Here is a 6,442-nt window from a genome sequence, read left to right on the forward strand (position 1 = left end):
CCCATCTATGTCCTTGGTTGCTGTGGAAAATAAAACAGCACAACATGTGAATCTGAGGATCATTGAATGGGTGTGTTCTAATAGCTGAGAGGAACAGGAACAGGAAACTTCTCTTCTATGCTATCATATTTGGAGGCTTTAATGCACAGTGTTCTTGTGCTCTCATAACCTTTCTTTGCCACTAGGTGCCTCTGTAATATTGGCTCAGAAATATATTTCATTCAGTAAGTGGGACAGTGTGTAACATATTCCAGTAATTTCACTACCTGGAAAATCCACCTAAGTGACATTCTGAATGAACTGAAATACTTCTGTGGGTTGTAGAGAACAAAGGTTTCAGTGATAAGAGTCATTCTAGCCACATAACTTGCCTTAATCGTCTCACTTCTCAAACCTTCATGTATTTATGTATAAGAAGTTACTTTTCATGATGTCTGTTTTCAGTTATAGACTTACCAAACTCTCTAGGGTGCAACACACTATGATCCCTGATCAAATTCTTGAATTAAATTTAATTAAATTATATTTAAATTTGGGAGTCTGGAAGAAAGCATTGAGTCCAGTAATTGCAAACCATCTGCAGTAGGTCACTACCTCTATCATCTTTCTCTTAACCAACCATCTCCCCATCTAATACTTTCCAACAGACTGGTATTATCTTTCAGTTAGAGGGAGGGACTTAGTGAGCTGAGCTTGTGTGTGTAAGAAAGAGAATGACACTGTGTGGGTGTGTGGGCGTGCGTGTATGTATCTATTTGTATGAGAAAGAGTCTGTGTGAGTGTGTGTGTGTGTGTGTGTGTGTGTGTGTGTGTGTGTGTGTGTGTGTTGGATTTCTCCAAAAAAGCACCTTACCATTGACCTTTTGTCCTGTATTTGAGACCACTGTGTGAGGGGAGTGAAAGCATGTGGAGCCTCCAGCCAATGGCAGAGAATTCCATAATGGGGTGTGCTTCTGACAAAGAGAGGGCCTGTTACTGACATAACTGAAATGGTGCAAGTTGTGCATTCTTCAAAGAATCTTCTTCAAAGAAAAAGAGTGAGAGAGAATTCCTGGTTTTTTTCATAATGTGAATTGTGATACATTTTCTTTTTGTGATTTCACATACATATATCCACTTCATATTTACATACAATTTCATTAACACAAAGTACACTAAATGGCCAAAGGTATGTGGACGCCTGTTCCCACAAAGTTGCTTGGGATGTCTTTGTGTGCTGTAGAGAAAAAAAAATATATTGCAGTATGACAAAGTGGGGTCCATGAAGATATGGTTTGCCAAGCTTGGACTGGTAGAAGATTAGTGACTTACACAAAACCCTGACCTCAACCCCACTGAACACCAGTGCTGACTACACCCCAGGCTTTCTCACTCAACATCAGTGCCTGATATCTCTGATGCTCATGTGGCTGAATGGGAAAAGCACTTAAATAAATGTTACAGAGCCATAGCAAAGACCTTAAACATACATGCGTACAGTTTGTTCAGTAATACAAAGACTAATGAAAAGGGAAGACAGAAGTCGCTTGAAAAGAGTAACAGAATGACCCAAAAGTAGTATTAGCTGTTACACAAAAAACAATAAGCAGTGAAGTGCAACTCAAACATTTATGTTCCTTCAGTAACACATAAAACATATTTGAACCACATACTCTCACTGTTCACCTGCATGTCCATGCAATTATCTAATGAGCCAAAAACTTTCAAAAACTGCTGAACTCCTGGAGCTTTCACACACAACAGAGTAAAACATTTATACAAAATGGTGCAGAAAAAACAACCGGCATTAAATGCTGGTGAAAGAATGTAAAAAAAGTTTAAAGAAATCTACACTAAGCTAATTTACACATCGATTTGTTATCATATTATTGCCAATAATACAGATTAGGCAAAAACCTGTCAAGAACTATTAGTGAACATGTTGCAGTTATGTGATTTGTCAATGATTACTTGCTAAAATGTCAAATTAAAATATCCATTATGGTATATAAGAAAAAAAAACAAAAGTATTTTGAAAAATATATGACAAGTCATCCCAGTATTGGGTTGCAAGTCATTACACCAACAGCGCCTGACCCTGTGCCTTGAATATGTTTGGTCCCCCAAGAATGCCTCTCAAACCTGGTGCGGATAAATTAAAGTTACAAGCTACATTTTCCCCTTTACATTTGCAACAGCCAACCACAGTCATATGTTGTGTCACAGTACACCTCAGCTGAGTGGGTGGAATACTCTGAGGAAGTAGATGCTGCATTTTGTTTCTCATGCTGAAAATACTTTCCCTCATTGTCAGATGCAGTTTTCACTGTGAGGGGCCTCAGGGAAAGGAAGCATGTGGTGGGGGCGTGAAAAGACGTCGTTAACAAACATACAACATCTAATTTACAGGCAGCAGACCTTTTGACAGGTTGGTGTAACTGGAATTTTATAAATTTTTAGTATTATTCATGATTTTAAAAGATTTGTTTATCGTGGGTATATCAATTAAGCCAAAGCTGGTCTGATATGACATTGTATGTAATTCATTAATGCAAAATCAAAATACATAAATCATAAATCAAAAAGGACAGACTACACAATAATAACATAATAGGAATCATTTTGTTGCAGTGCTAAATAAATTATTACATATGTGATTGCTAAACAGCCAGACGTTGTGCCAACCATGGTAAACATGTCCCCGTTCAAACTATTCTGAGACCTGTAGCAGGCATCAAATTTGAAATCAGCTCATTTAGGGGATAAAAGTGTCAAATTTCTCTGTTTAAACATTTATGTTATCTATGTTTTATTGTGAATAAAATATTGGCTCATGTGCTTTGAAAGTCTTTTAGTTCTCATTTTATTCAAATCAAAAACGTCCCAACTTTTTCAGAATTCAGGTAAAGAGACTTGTAAAGAGTGCTTATTTGAGTTACTATATATTTTCTGTCAGCTCAAACCAAGTGATTTTTCCTGTAGACCCCCACATTATATTTTTTGTGTGAAAATCATGTTTATTTAAACATGAATGTGTAATGAGTCTGTCTGTGTTTTGCCCTGTTTCTGTCTGCTGTCTGCCTTGCTGTTAATTGTATGCTCCGCCCACTCATTTGTTACCATGGACACTAATTGCACTCTATCTCCCACCTAGGTGTATCATCTTAGTCTCTGATTGTCTCTGCATTGTGATTGGTTCCTGTTTGTTATATCTACTCTGTTTGTTCACGTCCCTGGTGTTGGTCATTTGTTGAATGTTGGTGTCTATGTTCCTGTTTCCTGTGTGCTCAGTGTTCTGCCCTGTTTTGCCTGCCCGTCTGTTTGCCTGTTTCTTGTTTTGGATCAATAAAGGACTGAACTGCATTTGGATCCTCACTTGCCTTTGTCTCATCGCGACAGAATGGAACGATGTCCCAGGACACACACACACACCATAGAGCAGATATTTATGTATACCTTACCATCATACCCATATGTTGGCCTTCCCAAAATTGTTGCTGCACAGTTGAGAGCACAGAATTATCAAGAATGTCTTTGGATGCTGGAGCATAAATACTTCCCCACAATGAAACTAAGGAGACTAGCCCAAAAACCAGCATGGCAATGCCCCATGCACAAACAAGATTCAGGAAGATCACGCAGAAATTGAGTGGCTTTCACAAAGTCCTGATCTCAACGCAATTAAACACCTTCAAATGGAATACTGACTGCAAACCAGGCCTTCTAGCCTGACATCAGTGCCCAATCTTAATAATAATCTTGTTGCTAATTGGGCAAATCCCCACAGCCACGCTAAAATCTAGTGGGAAGTCGTTCTAGAGGTGGTGTGGAATTATTATTATAATAATAATAATAATAATAAAGGAGGACTACATGGGATATTCAATTGCATGTGTGATGGGCAAGTGTTTTAGTTGAGAATTGAATCCTGTTCCCCAAGAAATTGCAGAAAGAATGCAGGTATGTTTCGAGGACAAAACTATCCCAGATTAAACGATGTAAGGAATGCTATAAGAGTATATCTGTGTGGACCAGGAGAGTTGTTTGGTTACCGGACAATGTGTTCAGGACTTCAGCAGAAACACAAGTTGCATGTTAAACGTGATGACATTATGTGGTTGCTGCAAGAACTTAATCCATAAGGGACAGCACAGAGGACATGTAGATTTGTTCTACATTATAACTCCATGGGACCAAACAATCTGTGTGGATGGTTATGATACAATAAAGCCATTTGTTTTTGCTATATCTGGATGCATTGGCGGTTTTTCGAGATGTGTTCTGCTGCTTATTTGTAGACCAACTAACAATAATCCTGCTGTTATTGCAGACCTACATGAAGAAAATAAAGAAGGTTCAAATTATGCAATGCATTTAACACTTGACTTGTCAGGCAGAACAATGCATGCTGAATTACTATATTCTGTCTGTGAGCCAAGTGAGATCTGTCTGTTTCCAAGATCTCTAAGCTGGGAGTAATTTTACTGCTGTGTATTTAATCTGTTAATTTAATAAACAATTACTTCAAATATCCACAGAAAAATCTTTATTTTGAGCATTGAGTAGGTAACTATGAAATGTTCTGAAATGCTATAATTAAAATTTTGAAATAACCATTTTATATTGAATTAAAATGTGCCTCCCGGCACAATTATTTTGCCAGATATTGTGAATTTGAAGAAAAATTATTAAAAATATTCCACAGCTTTCAGGATAAATTATATTGCAGACATGGTAAATTTGAAGAGAAATATCATAATTCTCCAGTAAAATAAATGTTTATTTTTCTGGCTTAATACAGTTTTGTCTCTTAAAACGTATTTTCCCTCATTTTTAAAATGGGTTATAAAAAGTTTCGCTTTTATATTGTGTGATTTGTTTTGTTACTTATTTATTGTATACAATCTTTTTGTAGTTTTTTTGCTGTGTTGAAGAAGAATTTACACTTTCAGTGCTATTCCTGTTTAGTCCATGTCTCTTTTAAAACCTTCTGATTTTTTCCACATGAACTGCTGACATTTGACATATTTTAATCCACAGAAAAAACAATACATTTTTATACATTCATAAACACGATAATTTCTACTGCCACAGCCTGCTGTACCTCCTGTATATCTTGAGTGACAGATGTATAATCCAATCAGCAGTAACCTGACCGGTTTTTCTGAAATGTCAGTGTTTTTGATTTGTTATTTTGTTTTCCAATTTGCTATTTTGTTTCCGGATTTGTTATTTTGTTTTGCACTTCTCGGCTACCATACAAATTGTTTGCCATCTATAGACTCACTAATATAGAAAGCATCAGGGTTCTTTCTAAAACAAATTATACCAACTTTACTAACAAATGTATTAGAATTTGGCCTTATAATTATAATGTTCTTAAAAGCTATAAAAACTAGTATGTGTATATACCTCATTGCAATGTTGTCTTAAATCCCTAAGTTGATTATATCAGTATATGATGGTTGCATATTGTAAAGTTTTTAGCATATGGTAGGGTTCAGTGTCATATGTACTGATGATCAGAACTTGATCAGGCGACTGATTATTTAGAGTCAGTGTTTCGCTACACCCTAGATATTGTAGCTCCACTTAAAAGGAAAGTAATTAAAAATAAATAACTAGCACAATGGTACAATGACATCACACAAACTTTAAAACAATCAGCTAGGATATGGCATCAAATTAAATGATCAGTATTTCAATTAGCATGGAAGGAAAGCCTTCATAGCTACAAAACATCTCTTAGGGCTGCTAAATTGGTGTAATTCTGCAGCCTAATTCAAGAAAACAAAAATAATCCTAAATTTTTATTTAATACTTTAGCAAAATTAACTAGGAATAAAAACACTGTCAAAAAGCGCGCACCTATTTTTATTGAATTATTTCAATAGAAAAATTTATAACATCAGGCAGAAAATTCAGACCATTAATTTAATACCAAATTTGATAGATAATGGCGTAGATAATATTTCTAATTTTCTTAATATTTGATCAATAATTAGACTGTTTTACTCCCATTCAAGAGACTGACTTAATTTCACTGATTTTTGATTATCATCCTGCATACTGGATCCCCTACCCACATGTTTCTTTAAACAGATACTACCAGTAGCTATCCAACCCATTCTAAAAATAATAAATTCTCACTGGCTATGTGCCAAGATACTTTAAGATAGCGGTTATCAAACCTTTGATTAAAAAACCTGACATCGAAGCAAATCAGCTGTCCAACTAGGCCAGTATCAAACCTCCCCTTTATCTCCAAGATCCTAGAAAAGATTGTAGCTCAGCAGTTATGCTTATACCTACATAGGAATAATATTCATGAAATGTATCAGTCAGAATTTAGGCCTCATCATGGCACAGAGACAGCACTGGTTAAAGTGCTAAATGACCTGTTACTGGCCTCTGATCAGCGTTCTGTCAGGGTTCTGATGGTGTTGCTTGACCTTAGTGTAGC

At 36.1% G+C, this 6,442-nt stretch overlaps 1 long non-coding RNA gene across 1 annotated transcript; it reads left to right on the top strand.

Annotated features, from left to right (window-relative positions):
- Positions 1 to 2,285: 2,285 nt before the first annotated feature.
- LOC132843997 (uncharacterized) lies at positions 2,286 to 4,510 on the top strand. The gene is made up of 2 exons (XR_009648324.1): positions 2,286 to 2,407; positions 3,134 to 4,510. It is a non-coding gene; the product is annotated as an uncharacterized LOC132843997 (long non-coding RNA).
- The last annotated feature ends 1,932 nt before the right edge of the window (positions 4,511 to 6,442 follow it).

Source organism: Tachysurus vachellii, chromosome 4 (genome assembly GCF_030014155.1).
Source record: "Tachysurus vachellii isolate PV-2020 chromosome 4, HZAU_Pvac_v1, whole genome shotgun sequence".
NCBI classification, from domain to species: Eukaryota; Metazoa; Chordata; class Actinopteri; order Siluriformes; family Bagridae; genus Tachysurus; species Tachysurus vachellii.